Source organism: Bos mutus, chromosome 16 (genome assembly GCF_027580195.1).
Source record: "Bos mutus isolate GX-2022 chromosome 16, NWIPB_WYAK_1.1, whole genome shotgun sequence".
NCBI lineage: Eukaryota > Metazoa > Chordata > Mammalia > Artiodactyla > Bovidae > Bos > Bos mutus.
This window is the reverse complement of record NC_091632.1, coordinates 7,811,563-7,827,674: the sequence shown is the minus strand read 5'-3', so window position 1 is coordinate 7,827,674 and position 16,112 is coordinate 7,811,563. Positions and strand designations below refer to the sequence as shown.

Here is a 16,112-nt window from a genome sequence, read left to right as displayed (position 1 = left end):
TTGGTAATATATTTTTTCAGTGTTTGGTAGAAATTTCCAGTGAAGGCATCTGGAACTATTTACATGTTCTATTTCTTATTAAGCTAGTTTTGATTGTTAGCATCTTTCTGGCCATTTCATTAATATTATTTCATCTGTTGACATATAGTGGTTCACAGTTTTTTCTTGTAATCATTCTTATTTCTGTGAAGGAAGTAGTCATATTCACTCATTCCTGACTTTAGTTATTTGAGACGTCTCTTTCTGGCATGGTCATACTGGCTAATCATTTGTCAATTTGTTGATCTTTTCAAATAAATATCTTCTGATTTTGTTCATCTTCTCTGTTGTTCGAGTGCACAAATTTTGGCATATTGTGATTTCATTTTCATTCACCTCAAAGTATAATGTTTCCTCATTTCCTTTGTGATTCCTCCTTTGACTCACTGGCTATTTAGGAGTACATTTTAAAATTTCCACATATTAGTGAGTTTCCCAAATTGCCTTCAGTTATTGAGTTCCAATTTAGTTCCATTGTGTTGGGAGAACATCCTTTGTATGATTTAAATACTGTTAAGTTTGTTTTAAAACTCAAAATGTGGTCTACGCTGGATAATATTTCATGTGCTTGAGAAGGAGGGATTTGGCAGGGCAGAATATTCTATACATGTCTGTTAGCGCTGATTGGTTTATAGTGCTTTTAAAGTCTTCTGTATTCTTACTGATGTCCCAAAAAGTTTTCTATTTGTTACTAAAAGTGAGTTAGTAAAATTTCCAACTACTTTGATTGTCCGTTTACCTCTTTGGCTTTGTCAGGTTTTGCTTATGTATTTAGGAGACTTGTTTTCGGATGCATATGTGTTTTTAATGATATCTTCCTGGTGGTTGACCTTTTCGTGGTAAAATGTGCTTCATTGTCTTCAGTCACATTTTGTTTCTTTCAATATCTGTTTTGTAGGATGTTAGTGTAGGCTCTCCGGTTCTTCTAGGATTGTTATTTGCATAGTATATAATTTTCCTTTCTTTTACTTTCAACATATTTTTATCTTTGAAACTAAAGTGTGCCTCCTGTAGGCAGTGTGGAGTTGGACCTTGTTCTGACACAGCCTGACAGGCCCTGCCTTTAACTGGAAAGTCTAAGCACTCACACTTACTCACTACTGATGTGATTGCGTTTATGTCTGCCATTTTGCTTTTGGTTTTACGCCTGTCTCATGCCTTTTTGCTCTCCGTTCTTCCCTTCCTGTTTTTTTTTCTCACATTAAGTGATTATTTCCTGTGTAACACTTTGATTCCTTTAATTAGTTTAACTTAAAAATTAGTTTTCTTAGTGTTCGCTCTAGGGTTTAAAATACGTATCATAATAAACTCTATTTCAGGTTTATACTAACTTAATTCTAGTGAGATAGTGAAAATTTACTCCTTTATTTTCTCTTCCCCTCTTTAGCAGCAACAGTATTATACATAATATGTTTATATATATATTATAAATCCAACAGTACAATGGGTTTATCACTGTTACTTTACCTAATTTCATGTCTCTTAACAAATTGAGAAATTAAAGGGGAGCAAGTATATATGGTTTGTTACATTAACCTTGCTTTTCATTTCTTCCTCTTAGAGTTACCATTTGGTGTCAGTTCCTTACTCCAATATAGCTTTGCTCCCACTCACCTTTTTCATGCTTTTATATTTTATATTACATATGTATTAATTTCCTCTGTGGTATAAACTCAACAATACAATTATATGGATATTGCTCTATGCACTCGTTTTAAAATAAGTGGAGAAACATGCCGTTACACAGTCTTACTTACCTGTTTATCTTTACCAGTCTCTCTCTTTTGTCATGTGGATTTGAAATACTCTCCAGTGTCACTTGGTTTTAGCCTGGAAAACTTTCTTTAAGGTTTCTTATAAGAGTCTATTAATGAATTCTGTTTTTATTCATGTCGGTATATATTCTGAATTTGTTTTTGAAAGGTTGTTTTGCTGGAAATAAGATTCTTGGCGGACTGCTTTTTTTATCCAACACTGAATAGCACTTGTATTTTGGTATCAGTTGTTTCTGATGGGAATTCAGCTTTTAATCATATTGGGGTTCCCCTTTAAGTAGAGACATCTTTCTTTTCCGTGTTCAAGGTTTTTCTGTTTCCTTTCAGTTTTCAGCATTTGGCTGACTGATGTGTCTGTATGTGGATCTTTGAGGTTTTATCCAAATGTGTTAATCTATTAAGCTGCGTAGATGAAAGTTTTTCATCAAGTTTAGGAAATTTTCAGCAATTTTTTGAATATTTTTCCATTCCTGTCTCTCCTTTCCCCCAGATACTCTTACCGCGCAAGTGTTAGGACACTGCATTTCTCAGAGGCTCTGTTACTTTTTATTCATTCTTTTTTTCTGTTCTTCAGATTGTACCTTTATATATTTCCGAGTTCACTGATTCTTTCTTCTGCCAGGTCAGATTTATTCTTCATCCCCTCTTGAAAATAGTTTTCCTTTTTATTACTATACTTTTTAACACCAGACTTTCCATTTGGTTCTTTCTCATAATGTCTGCCTCTCTTTAATAGTCCCTACTTGATGGACACTGGCGTTTTAAAATTCTTTAATCACAGTTTCCTCTGCCATCGAGGCTACTACAAAGGCACAATCTTTTTTTTCCTGTGTATCGTTCAAACTCTTGATGTTCCATAGTTTTTGGTTAAAAATGGAAATTTTAGACAATAGATGGGAGCCAACTCTGGATGCTGACTCCCCCACCCCCATGAGTTTCTGCTTGTTTGGTTGCTCGTTGACTGTTTCAGCTGGACTGGTGCAGGGAGGTCTGTCTCCCCTGCTTTGTGTGGCCTCTGAGGTTGCTCTCCAGAAGGGCTGGGGGAGTAGAATCAGAACCCAGTGTTCTCAGTCTGTTGTGCCTGAAGTAGCGGTTCGACCCTCTGAGTGGGTCTGGGTGGAAGAAAGGAGCTCTCGACCTCACCTGCCTGGAATAGAGCTTCTCCCACTTGGGGCTGGGGCGATGAGAATTCTGGTGTCTTGTCTCCCTCAGGGAGAAACGGTTGCCCTAGATTGGAAACTAGGGCTGAAGTGAACTCCGTCCCCTTGATGACAGCCCCCCAGAATAGCACCTCAATCCCACTGAACTGGGTTTGGGGCATGCCTTCAATATTGTATACCTTCACAGTTCTTACTCAGATCAGGAATTTTCCTTTAATAAATATTTCTCCATCTGCTTATGTCCTTAGGATAACTTCCAGAGACTTTAAATAGTTGATTTTTAAAATAATTTTTACCACTTATGGTTGTTTCCTTGGGAATAGAGTTCATAGATATACTTACCTGTCCAACCCAGAAGCGTTGCTGCCAAATCACCTTGTTCATCTTCACTGGAACTTGAGAGTATTTTTAAGTTCTTGCCATTGTCAAAACAACACAGAGTACGGTCACTTTATGGTCCTTTGATCACTCATCTCTGATTCCTAATTTTCTTTCGGACATGACAAGATGTGAAGAGAGGAGGGAGCTATAAAAGCTTTTTCTCACTTTATACTTTCAATTGCTGACTTAGAAAAGGTGCAAGTGAAGAACCCTAAGCCCTGCCAGCTATATTCAGCTTTTCATAGCTCTTACTAAAAGTTCTGCAGTGATGTGCTGTGCTCTGCTCAGTCACTCACTCATGTCTGGCTCTTTGGGACCCCATGGACTGTACCCTGCCAGGCTCCTCTGTCCACGGAGATTCTCCAGGCATGAATCCTGGAGTGGGTAGCCATGCCGTCCTCCAGGGGATCTTCCTGGGGAAGCACAAATCATACCCAGAGCAGCACTTTTGTTTAGTAGATTGATGATGCAATTTAGAGCGCCTCGATAAAGTTCACATAAATGTGTGCTGAAAATGTTTCTATGAAAATATATTTAAATATACCAATGGCTGAGAGAAACTAGTTAGTCTGAGTAGTTCAGATTTTTCCCCTAGTCTTCCAATACAAGAGAAAAAAAAAAAACAAAAACCTTGTCCTCAACCCTTTGAGAGTTCTTGAAAATGTATACCACAAATACCATCTAGAGTGGTATAAGAGCCATCGCACATGTGTGTGCACGTGTTAATGTTGCCAAGGAGCCATATTAAAAGTACATAAAGCAATTTTACTACACATATTAACCACTTTTGCCTCTATAAGGTAGCGCTTAGGAGTGTAAATCATAAGCTAATACAAGTGGTAATGTAATTAAGTTGACTTCCCTGGTGGCTCAGATGGTAAAGCGTCTGTCTACGATGCAGGAGGCCTGGGTTCGATCCCTGGGTTGGGAAGATCCCCTGGAGAAGGAAATATAAATAATTAAAGTTTTTTGTTTAAAAAAATGGCACTTTCAGTTTCAACTCCAAAGTTGTCATTCCAGATCTTAAAACAAGAAATGATGTGAGCAAATTGGAAATAAAAAAGAGAATTTCTTGAGGCTGCAGGGCAAACTGGCGTCCAAAACTCTAGAGAGACAGACAGATACTGAGAAATGTGACTAAGTTCAACTTAGTTACTCAACCCATGAGTTTAAAGGTAAATTAACAATTAAGTGTTAATTTTGATGAATTTCTAGAATCTGAGTGTGGACCTCTTTGAGAGGGAAAAACTCCTTGTGGCTGTAGTTTTAGGGGATTCCCAATACTTTCACAGATTTTTACCCCCAAAAAACCCATCAGGTTTGAAGAATGAAGAAAATCATTTCCTATCTTTGGCAGAAAGATTGGAAAAATAACCATTTTGACGTATGACCAGTGCTATTCCATAACAAAGGTCGAATCTTCATTGAAAAGAACTTTACCAGAGGCTTATCTCATGTAGGCAAGAAGGCCACTTCAAGCCCCGTAGACTTCCTGTCTCACCTGTGGAGTGGCTGGGAGGTGGGCAGAAGGGCGGACCAAAGATAAAAGGCACCTGCGAAGGCCACAGTCCAGGCGTGTATCATCAAAGCTCCCCTGCCTCACTTGCTCATGGAGCCAGTTAAGGGCAGAGTCTGGACAGCAAGGCGATCAAAGCAGTCAAAGGAAATCAGTCCTGAAAATTCACTGGAAGGACTGATGCTGAAGCTGAAGCTCCAATACTTTGGCCACCTGATGAGAAGAACTGACTCATTGGAAAAGACCCTGATGCTGGGAAAGATCGAAGGCAAAAGAGAAGGAGGCAGTAGAGGATGAGATGGTTAGATAGCATCACCAACTCAACAGAAATGAATCTGAGCCAACTTCAGAAGATAGTGAAGGACAGAGGAGCCTGGCATGTGGCAGTCCACAGGGTTTCAAAGAGTCAGACATGACTTAGTGACTGAGAAACAGCAATAACAAAAAAGATATCAAAGCACGTTAGTAGTAGCAAAAGGGACATTCTTGAGACAACCAGGTTGAAAATAAAACAAAAATATTCCAAGTTTATAAAATAAAAATTGAAAAATTCCCATTTATCAGTGTAAACAATAATAGCTCAAAGTACTCAACTGTATTTTGAGACATTACAGCAAATATCTGTAGATTGGCAAAAGTCCCTGGAACCAAGTCTTTCTGGAAAGAGTGGTTGATCAAACTATTTTTATGTGGTCAGTGGCAAAAGGTAGCTATAAAGTAATAAAAGTAATTTTCAAATGTGGGCTATATATTAGTTCCAAAGGATTATAAATTCTAAAAATAAGTCAGGTTTCTAAAGTAACTGATGTCTTTCCAGACAGCATCAATCTAGAAAATACATAACAATCATTGTAATGGAAACAAACTGTTCTCCCTGGCTTGGTTCACGTCTTCAGAATTGCTGTCCCTGCCAACACGTCTACTGACCATTCCAGCTCACTAGAACAGTGAGGAAGCCCAGAGGAAGTCTCGTCGTGGCCATTCACAGACCTTCAGTGACTTGCCCTTTGTTCTGCTCCTGTCTGCCCCCCACACCCACCCAGGATTTCTGGTGGTTCAAATGGTAAACAATCTGCCTGCAATGGAGGAGATGAGTTCAATCCCTGGCGGGGGGCGGGGGGGTTGGGCAGGGGCGGGGAAGATCCCTGGAGAGGGGAATGGCAACCCACTCCAGTATTCTTGCCTGGAGAATTCCATGAACAGAGGAGCCTGGCAGGCTACAGCCCATGGGGTCATAAAGAGCGACTAACTATCTGCCCCCCAGGGATGGTTGCAAGAATCCCAGGTCACTGCTTTCAGGGGCTCCAGGCCTGGCCCAAGGAGAAATGCCCCTCTACAAAGCAGTAGTGCCTGGTCCTTACTCAGAAGCCCTCATTTCAGTGGTATCTGTTTAAATCGTCACTGCCTGTCTCCAAAACACTGGGTCAGATTTTGAATTGTGGGTGATGAGTAGAAGAGAGAAAAAGGTCCACACTAAATCTGAATAATACACATTATCATTTTTGCATTGTCCTTTCCATCTGTCCTCAGCAGCAGCTACATGTCTCTTTCTTACAGTGAGTTTCTTCCCATGAAAAACTTAGTCCTTCCTAAAAACAGAGCTAAAGCAGTCTCAGAAGTGGGCTTCCCAAGTGGCTCAGTGGTAAAGAATCCACCTGCCAATCCAGGAGATGCCAGTTCAACCCCTGGGTCAGGAAGATTCCCTGGAGTAGGAAATCACTACCCACTCCAGCACTCTTGCCTGGGAAAGCCCATGAACAGAGGCGCTTGGAGGTCTACAGTCCATGGGTCACAAAGAGTCGGACACCACTGAGCACATGCATGTATAGGGCTAGTTAGAGCTGTGTTGTCAGCAGTTTATATTTTTGGATCTGGAACTTCTTGATATATTAGTACAGATAAAAAATAAGATTTAAATTTGCTGGACTTTTTGTCCAACATGAAATGTGTGCTATTATTTCCTTAACAGAAATATTTATATTTAACTTGTGCAAAAACCTGTACAGAGAGAGGAAATAAGAAAGGTTGTTTTGGTTTAGAAGTTTCTGACTTATCAGTACATACCACCAAAAAATGTTTTGTTTTGTTTTTCCAGAACAGGGTAGAAACAACTCATTCAAGGTTTGAAGATTGTCTTTATAAAGCTTCTTATGAATCACAATTTAATATCCTAGATTAAAATTTCTCTAATATTGCTTTTCCCAGTATTAACTGCTGAGCACTCATCTGTTCAAGTAAGACACATCCCTTTAGTCCTAGATTGACCTATAAAGGTTACATCTCTTAGACTTTATTTATACTATGACTTGAATTCAAGATGGCTGCTGCTGCTGCTAAGTCACTTCAGTCGTGTCCAACTCTGTGCGACCTCATAGACGGAAGCCCACCAGGCTCCCCTGTCCCTGGGATTCTCCAGGCAAGAACACTGGACTGGGTTGCCATTTCCTTCTCCAATGCATGAAAGTGAAAAATGAAAGGGAAGTCACTCAGTCATGTCCGACTCTTAGCGACCCCATGGACTGCAGCCTACCAGGCTCCTCCATCCATGGGATTTTCCAGGCAAGAGTACTGGAGTGGGTGCCATCGCCTTCTCCGTCAAGATGGCTAGTGAGTATGAAAAACCACTTATATTCCTTCTGTCTCTGAAATTCTTCATTCCAGGACCTAAAGTAAATCATCTATGATCAAGAAAAAAAAATGTTGCTTTTTCAGGCCTATTTAGCTTGAAGCATTTATCAAGGACCAACTGTGGGATTGAATTATTTTCCATAACATATAGTAACTTGCAGATGTTTTAGTCAACTTGGAAATAAAAATATGCATATAGGTAAAATAAATTGAAGTATTACATCACAATAGGAAAAATTGTCTAGTACGAAGTAATAATGCTATACATAAATGGGTGGTGAAGGTAATATGAAACGTTCCTAAATAACTATAGTAGTGGAATAGAGCATATTTTCATTTCAAAGGCCAAATTTCACACACATTTTTGTAAACAATTTTGTTTAAACTTTCTATTTTGAAATTTCATAGGAGTATTATTTATATCTCCTTTTCATTTTTTCTCCGTAATTATTCGCTTGAAAATAAGCTTTTTATTATTAATTGGTAAGTTTAGATTAACTCTCTCCCTGCATATAGAAATATACAGGGTTAATACTGTCTCATTTCGGTACCGTGTGTACTGAAGCTTTCTTTCTCTTCATTGTTCCTGAGGGAGCATATGTTACTTTAGTAATACTACTCTCTAAACAGAACCAATTGTTTAGACTGAAGACATGAAGATCTAATGTTGACCATTTTGTAAGCAAAGTATCAGAATTGGTACAGACATATTTCTGCTATTCCTCTTACTAAGAAGAGCTAAAAAAACTTTGAGCATTATATATAAAAAGAAACATAAGGAGACTCTGTAAGTGGAGAGAAGACCAATTCCTGACCATTGGAACCAAGGAATGATATGGCGGTGAGTTTCCTAGGTTTTCTTGTTGTCTCAGGTACCCTGGATTGGGTACTAGATTCCCTAGTGCCCAGAGGTGCCACCCAACACAGACAAAGGTGACCCAATAAAGCCTGCTCTGTAACCAAAGGACCAGGAAGGTGGCCTGGCAAGACCAAGCGTTTCTAGACAATAACCACCCCCTCAGGGCAGCCATCAAAACAAACAGTCCTAAAGCCTCCCCTACCAACTCTCTCAGCAAAGTTTAAGAAGAGAGCCTGGGCTCCGCCATCCCCAGGCTATAGCACAGTGTCCCAGTTTCCTACCTATGAGGGTGTCAGAGGAGGATGAGGAGCAAGGAGCTGAAGATGTTATTGCCACCCAGAGTAACACCCTACCCTTCTGTGACGTCAGTGGAGGCAGGACTTCGACTCTGACGTGGGAGTAATGAGATGCCCGATTCTCTCCTTGCTGGGTTAGTGTCAGAAAGAGATACATAGGAATCAAGGGCTCGCATGACTTCCCAGCAGTAAGGACTGCCTCGCCATCCCTGTATCAGTAGAGGCCACAGTGTTGGGGGGGAGGGGGCAGTGACGCTGTGTCTTTCCTCCTCGGGGTCTCAGTGAAGGCCAGGTGGTGAAACACTCCCATCTGGCAGCAATGAGGTATCACCACACTTCCTCCACCAGGACAGTGTCAGAGTTGACCTGCTACAATAGAAGACTTACCTATGACCCAGTTCTTCATAGACTAATGCCTCAAACATCATACAATGGAAAATTATCATCATACCAAGAACAAGGAAAATCTCAACTTGAATGAGAAAAAGCACTCACTGCCCAACTGAACAGAACCTCAGGGATATGTGGGGCTGTAGCAAAGACTGAACATCTGTGTCAGGATAGTAGAGCCCCAGAAGGAAAGGAGAAAGAAAGTGGGACTGAAACGAGTTCTTAAAGAAGTGGTGACTGAAAGGTAAAAATTTGGCAAAAGATTTAAACTACAGTTTCAAGATGCATGGTGAAAACTTAAATAAGAAAAACACCCCAAAATTCTGTGCCATGATATGCCACAAAATCACCTCTGAAATTAAAGAGAAAGAACAAAATCAGGAAAGCAGAAGGGAAACTGCATCTTAGCTCTAAGGTAAAAATAATCTGAATAACAGCAGATTTCTCATCAGCATTCCCAAAGGCCAGAAGAAGGCAGTACTTTTTTGTCAAGTGTTGAAAGAATAGTATTATCAGCCAGAATCCAGTATCCAGTATAAATATCTTTTAGAAATGAAACAAAAATCATGACATTTTTTAAAAGGAGAACTAAGAGAATTTGTTGCCATTATTGAAAAAAAAAGTTGACTAAAGGAAGTTCTTGAAACAGAAATTTAAAAAACAAACTTGAAACATCAGAGCAACAGAAATAGTAAAAATGTGGGGAAATGAAATAGACTTTCCTTCATATCTTAAATTTTCTAAATTTGTTTTATGTTTGAAGCAAAAAATTATAACACTGCCTAAAGTGGCTTGTGGTGTATGTAGAGGAAATATTTAAGGCAATTTTATTATAGTCATGAGAAAAAGGGGACTTAAAGGGAAATAAAGTTACTATGTGCTCATGCTTAGTTGCTCAGTCATGTCTGACTCTTTGCCACCCCATGGACTGTAGCCTGCCAGGTTCCTCTGTTCGTGGGATCTTCCAGGCAAGAATACTGGAGTGGGTTACTCAAACTGGGTAGGAAGACAGCACTAAGAAGTAGAATGTAATACATTGCATATATATAGTGTAACATATCTAGAACAATCATTTTAAAATCTATATAGAGATATACTAAAATACCACAATGAATAAATCAAAGTAGAAGTCTAAAAACTGTTCGAATAACCCAGAGAAAAAAGAAACAGAGAAGTGAAAAACGGTGAGAACAAATGGAAAATGAGAAACTAGAATGTCAGACTTAAACCCTAACAGATTAATCATTACATCAAATGTAAGTGGGCTAATTACACCAACTAAAAGACAGTGACTTGCACACAGGGGATTATCATCGCTACAAACAGCTACTTGGTGAGTTTCAAGGGCATTACGCACCTCCACAGGGCACCGGCGCACCCAGCTGTATGGTGCCTCAACCACCTGTTCCAGGAAAGAGCAGCTTTGGCACCATCATTACGGGTCTCACTGAGCCACCGACTGTCATAGCAGTGATGGGGAGGAAGACTCAGGCAAGTAGCAGGTGTTAGCAAGGGTGCAGGAAGCAAACAACACAAGTGAGTGAATGTAACTGAGACCCTCATGGTTTTCCATATAATGACTAGGATGGGTCCAACTTTAATTAAGGAAATGAGGCCAAAGAATGCTATGATGAGATGATACTTTATATTTTATTAGTGTTATTTTTCACCTTCCCCAACGAAGTTTTTACCAGAATGGAGGATGGAGATAAATAGACACACATTGGGCTCTGAAAAAAGTTATGCAAAAAATGAGACAGTTTCATGAGGTATTACCTTGTATACAATGCTGTCTATAGACCAACATCTGTGTTATGAGGAATACCCTGATAAGATCAATAGGCAAGTTAATTAAAGTACACTGAGGCTTTAGTTCAGCACAGTCATAAGCTTCAGAGGATTCACTGTAACTTGATGTGATTAGACTCCTGGTCAGCATGAAATGATAGGAGTGTAACTTAATTCAAACAGGCATAGTTAATGTAGGTGAAACAGTATTGTAGCCCAATTAAAGAAATTGTCAGTCTGCAGTCGAAACCCATGAATCTAAGCATTGATGCATTTGCCTGGCATTTATGAGAAGAACAAATAGGAAGGATGAGCAGGACTCATATCCTTCAGGCATACATTACACACTACAAAGCCAGATATAAAAAAAGGAAGGATATTTTCTGCGTGCAGTGCACAAACTGGACAAAGGTAATGTTGTGGGGAGTCAAAAAATAGCTGGATGTCTCCTTTTTGAAAAAAATCAGAACATTTAAGAAATCTTCTTCTTGTCTTGCTAAAAATTTTAACTCCCATGAACCACATTTTAGTGTGGAATAAAGCCAATAAATAAGCAAATAAATGACAAGACTATAGTTAATGATAATGTTCTCTGAAGAAAATAAAGATATGCTGATGGCAAAAAAAAAAAGGACATAGCTGCTGTTTGTCACTGACAAGAGATGATACAAAGGAAAACTGAGTTTTTTAACCTTTCCTTCTAATGCTTTTGTCAAACAAAATTATTTTTCATACCCAAAAGAATGAACACACGTTGATAGAATAAATTAAATCTAAGATTGGTAAGATGATAATGAAACTGTATTTTGAGTCTCTTCTTTAAATCACCAAAATATGTTGTAAATGGAATGGAATATGTTATATACCAGATTAATACATTGTCTTCAGGGTAGACTGATGATGAGTCAAACATAAAACGATGAAATCTGATTTCAATAAACATAAAAACTTTCACTTGTAGCCAAAACACTCACAACTGAACAAGAGCAAGATCGGGAAGACATGCCGTTTTTTATATCCTATTTCATCACCAGACAAGGTCATTATAAAATGTGACTGATGAAAGGCTAAGAGCAAAGACAGAAATAGCAACTGTTGTGTTGGATTATAGGGAATGGGGTGATATGGACTTTGATGAGAAGCCAGAACCTTGTCAATGATAAAGCAGAGATTGGTTTGGTCAGATACTGTGTTTCCTTAAAAAGACATGTCAAACTGAAGCATGGAAATACCAGAATTAGAATCCCTCGGAAAATCAACAATCAAACTATAAAAAGACAAAATACAGCTTCCTAAGCAGGTGTGCAAACAATCCATACAAGTAGTTATGGACAGAATTTCTGCTAAGTTTTTTTCTTAAGGACAGTTGGTTTACCACTGTGCCTAAAATTTAATATGACATCAGGTAGCTTAATATGACCATATAAAATCTTTAGAGGTCTGTATCTGAAGACAGCCTAGTTTGAGTTAGTACTGGAGTGCAAATACCAAAAGTAATAATAATACTTATTAGTACATGTTAAGAGAAGTACAGTATGAAGAACTAGAGTGTACTCTCGGTGTTTCACTGTGTATTCTAGTTCAGAGATCCATTAGATTTGTACTGGGAGCTATAATTTAAGTGAAGTGAAAAACAGGAGGGTTTTCATAAGACAGTAAACTTAATGAAGAATGAAATCAAATGTTTATTCTGGGTTAAAGAAACCTCAGTTAAAACAAGTTCAGTTCAGTTCAGTTCAGTTGCTCAGTCGTGTCTGACTCTTTGCAACCCCATGAATCGCAGCATGCCAGGCCTCCCTGTCCTAGCTGTGTTCAGATACTTGAAGACTTACCATTAAAAGGGGAATGATTTGTCCTACGTAATCTCAGGGAGTGGACCTAAGACGAGTGGTTGATCTAAAATAGATGCCTATCTTAATTAAAGGTAAAAATGAACCCTGAGGATTTTTTTTCAAAATTCGAATGAACTAGATCAGGATATAGTGAACTAAAAGGATAAATTGTAATAAAAACCTTATAGGGAAAAAAACTCAAATACTGAATAAGGTGATTCAAGTAGACGACTAGGACCTTTTGACCCTAAGTTTCCATAACTGCAGTCATTAAGTATCAAAATGACTGATTTGAATCTTTTATTTTAGGCTGTTTACTCAACAATTGAATAAGGACAGCATGGGAGACTACGGCGAAAAGAAAGCACATGAAAGGCAAAAGTAATTCCAAGAAATAGCAAGCTGTCCTCACTGTCTTTTTCCTTGATCTTATCCATCATTATCACTACTATAATCATTCAATTCTCCTTAAAATTCTTTTTCTAGACTTCTCATTCAGTAGAACTTCTCAACCTAGTGTTCAAATGTTTCTAATAATTAATTATTATTAATTAATAACCCAAGTTGATTTAAGTCAAATTCATTCTCATCTTTCAAACCTTCCTTCTCCACCAGTGACCTGTATTCTTACCTAATTTGTTCCCACTAAGATATGTAGCAAAACAACAGCCCGAGAACAGATTCTTAGCAAAAAGCTGTAGAGTAGGCAATAGGTAGCCATGCTGTAAAACCTGAATCTGCATTGTAGAGTGGACATCTTACAAGGTTCACTTTTTCCTCTAGCTTCAAGAACCTCTAGGAACATCTGTTTAGCTGTGGAAGCACTGATGAACTCATAATCCACTTTTCCTTAATTCCTAGGCATAGCCAGTTTCAGCCATAGAAACAAATACTTACTGAATATCTTAATATGAGAGACACAACATCACAGGCCTAAAGGAATGCATAATCAAAGAGGTAAGAAAGAGAAGAAAACAGAGTGTGTGGTTACAACAGGAGAATCTCCGTGTGTACGGGCGGAGTCCCTAACAGTGGTACTAAAGCATATTCTTGTGCCAATCGGTCAAGGTGATCTGAGGGGTAAGACTTAGCTAGGCAATGAAAAGCTGTCCAGAGTCTGGAAGCAAAGGGAACTATATGTATGAAGAGCCAGAAACAAGAGGAGCTGGCACATTCAGTGATCTGCAATTTTAAGGGGACGTAAGAGATGAAACTGAAGAGGTAAAAAGGAGACTGTGAAAGATCCTGGATGCCATGATAAAAAGTTTCTTTCTTGTCTGTAGATGATAACCCATAAGACAGTATCAATGTAAGAAGAAATTTTTGATCCACGGAGGAAGATGCTGTCTCAGAGTCTTGCTATCAGAGATTTGTGTCTTTAGGTCTTCAGTACTTAAGTTCAGCTGTGTATATCATGGTGTCCCTATATTGACACCAAGTCAATACTGGTAACAGTTCAGTCAGTGTACAATGGCTGAAGATAAGGCCACACGAGAATATAACTAAGACCAAGTCCCCAGAGATCAGGGGTGGGCCTTCCTATGAGAAATAGAAGGTAAATGAAAGCAAAGTGAGGAGCTTTGTTCTTCGGTGATTTGTAGGTCATCGGTTGGAACTCATGAAGCATTTCATCCTGGAAACGTTTTGGCAAACGGTGGTGAGACCTTCTTCCTTCCTTCCAACCAGTAGGAGCTAGGAACTCTGGCTTCTTGGACCTCAGGGGGATTTTATCAATAAAGACAGATAATGAGATGGGTGGAGTGTTTGGTGATACCAAGATAAGAAACAGGAGGCAGAAGAGAGAACAGCTACTCCAGGGAGAGGTGCTGTAAGCGCCCAGAAGGTGCCGCTCCTGTAACTCTCTGGGGACCTTTCTCTCCCTCTTGCTCCCATCTTTAGCTTCTAATCATCCATACTTTCTCACCTAAGCCAGTCCGATCATGGAAACAGTCAGTCAGCCTTATGTAACTCTGAAAGAGAGAGAGAGTGTGTATGTGTGAGAGACAGAGAGAAAGAGAGAGAGATTTTCTAAAAGGTGTTTTATTGTTGTTCTTTCTGTTTTCAGGGAGAAAGATGGGGCCCATTCAGAAGGTTAAGGCACAGACCATCAATGTTTTTCTGTCCCAAGTGTTTTAATCTAAGGAGGAAGTGAGACAAGTTGTAAACAGGGAAAGGGTGTGAAAGAAAAAGTTCAACTTTTTGTTTTCCCTCCCTTTTCCTTTTGTCATAACTAATCTTTCTGTCCAGTACTCTGACCTGAACTCTCACCTTGGGCTGGAATGAGAAATTGGAACTCCATTTCTATGGAAGGCAGAATTAGAAAATTGTGCAATTAAACACTGAAAGCTAAAGACTTAAAGGCAGCCTTAAATGTCGATTTTTTTTATTCTAAAGAATTTCTTTTACATTTATTTTGAAGGTCTTTATGTTTTAATAAAATTTAAATACAAAGATCTAGCTAATTCATGGTTTATAGCTGTTTAAATTATTTTCCTCACATAAATAGGCCTTTGTGTCATTATAGTTTTGGTCAACTCTTACTAACTGCAACATAAGCTCTTATTTTGGGCTACAACTTCCTCAATAAAAATGCCTTTTTAGAGGGGAAAGTATCTTTCTGTTGGACAAATGCACAATGCATAAAATATTAAAGATCTTAAAATAGCAAAGTGGTGTGATCCCAGAGAGAGGACTTCTTTATACACGTGGTACTTCCCTGATCAGAACAGATATATTTTGTTATCTCTGAACTGAGGCTTGGTCTCCTTGACCTTAACCAACCTGTGCAATCAACCGATGGTGTTTTAAGTGATGCTTCCAGTAGCTATGCATTGAACACGGAAGACATAAAATCCCAGCTCCAGTTAACAAAATGCAACTTCAATATTAAACTATTTAACAAATTTTCTAAAAACCATGTGAATCCAAAGAAAAAGGAATTCTCTTAATCAAAACATCATTAGTGTAAATTAACTAATTCTAGCCAAGGGAGCATAAACTATTTAAAAACACAATTTTAATAAGATGATAAAACATTGATTTAAAACATATATTATTAATCACAAGTATCAGCTGTTAAAGTGGTGTTAAGGGAAAGTAAATGATTTAAATCACAAATTACCACCATTTAGAATCTGACACCATTTACAATCTTAAATGTTTTAAGAAAATTGATATCCCTGAAGTTTGGGATAGATGTGAGTAAGATGCTAATTTTATTGTTAATACCTTCCAAAATCACCAACAATGAGGTTCTATTTTTCTTTTTTCTAATAATGTCTGTTCAATTTTTTTCTGGGAAATTAAAAATCATTAAGAGCCAGAAGAACAGGCATGAATTAGATTCAGCTCAGTTTATGGAAAATCAATCTGATATTCTTGAAAGATAGCTAATAGTCAAGAACCATTATCCCGATCCCTTTATTTTGTAATGTTCTATACAATGCCT

At 38.5% G+C, this 16,112-nt stretch overlaps 1 non-coding gene across 1 annotated transcript; it reads left to right on the top strand.

Annotated features, from left to right (window-relative positions):
* Window positions 1-4,214: 4,214 nt before the first annotated feature.
* TRNAR-ACG (transfer RNA arginine (anticodon ACG)) lies at window positions 4,215-4,286 on the top strand. The gene has a single exon. It is a non-coding gene; the product is annotated as a tRNA-Arg (tRNA).
* The last annotated feature ends 11,826 nt before the right edge of the window (window positions 4,287-16,112 follow it).